Genomic DNA, 1,131 nt, shown 5'->3' with positions numbered 1-1,131 from the left:
ATTAACCATAAACTTATGTTCCTCTGTTGAGATTAAGGCCTTGTCTTTTCCATGTAGCTAACAATTTGTGCAAAACTAATTTGCTTTGTCATACTCTTTAACATTTGATTTTGCATAACATTGTACATCTTGAAGCTGGCGAAGTGCCTCAGCTATATAGTCTTTTCTGGGCCACAATACCAGGTTCCCACCCTTATCTGATTTTTTGACCACCACTTCCTGATTATTTTCAGTTTTTTAACTAAATCAAAATATGCTTTTCTTTTAAAAAACAGATTTCTTTCCCTTCTGTTTTTATGAACAGTATGATTTAATTGTTTAAGGTCATTGACAATAAGGTCATGAAATACATCAATGCTGTCCTTAGGCATAAATGGCACAAAGCTGGACTTCGGTTTAAAGGGGCTGATCCCAGCGCCTTCTTGCTTGTGGTTGATTTTACGTAGTCGGTCTTGGGTGGCCTGATTGGTATCTTCTTCATGTTCCTCAGTATTATCTCATTCATCAGCCAGATCATGTACCATCAAAAGGTTAGGGATATCCGATGCTGCTAGATTAATCATGGATTCATTATCTTCAATTTCATTGCTGCCTCCTGCATCTTTAATAGTTTTTAGGGCAAAAAACTTTTTCAGTTTCAATTTTCTGATGTAACAATATACATCAATGCTTGTTCTGGCGTAATTGAAACTGTCACCAGGGCAAAAGTTGAGACCCAAGGCCAGCAGTTTGTTCTTCCGCCTTGGATAGTGTGATATTCGATAAATTGATCACAGTATTGTCTCTTATTGTTGTTTTTTCTTTTGCCATTTCCCTTTTGTTTTCTTCTTTGTGTTTTTCTTTGCCTCTTTTGAGTTGGTCCCGTCGTCTTTTGGTTCGCCTGCATTTTCTGCTATTGGATTCCATCGAGGCCTCAAAGTTGCAGTCTCGCCTCGACTAAAAAAATCAATTTCTTGTCCTACATTTAAGACCGTTTTTCCTTCTCACCACAGGTATCGATTCTGTGCTGGACGCACTCGTGAGCGAAATGGTGTCTAAGCTATTAAGCATCCTCATTTTCATTGCTTTGATTCACACCACTTGCTTCTTTGCTGTTAGCTTTCTCATTGTATTGTTGGCGCTTTATAGGAT

The sequence above is a fragment of the Lissotriton vulgaris genome, chromosome 5 (assembly GCF_964263255.1).
Source record: "Lissotriton vulgaris chromosome 5, aLisVul1.2, whole genome shotgun sequence".
In the NCBI taxonomy this organism is placed as follows: Eukaryota; Metazoa; Chordata; class Amphibia; order Caudata; family Salamandridae; genus Lissotriton; species Lissotriton vulgaris.
This window is presented reverse-complemented; position numbering follows the sequence as displayed.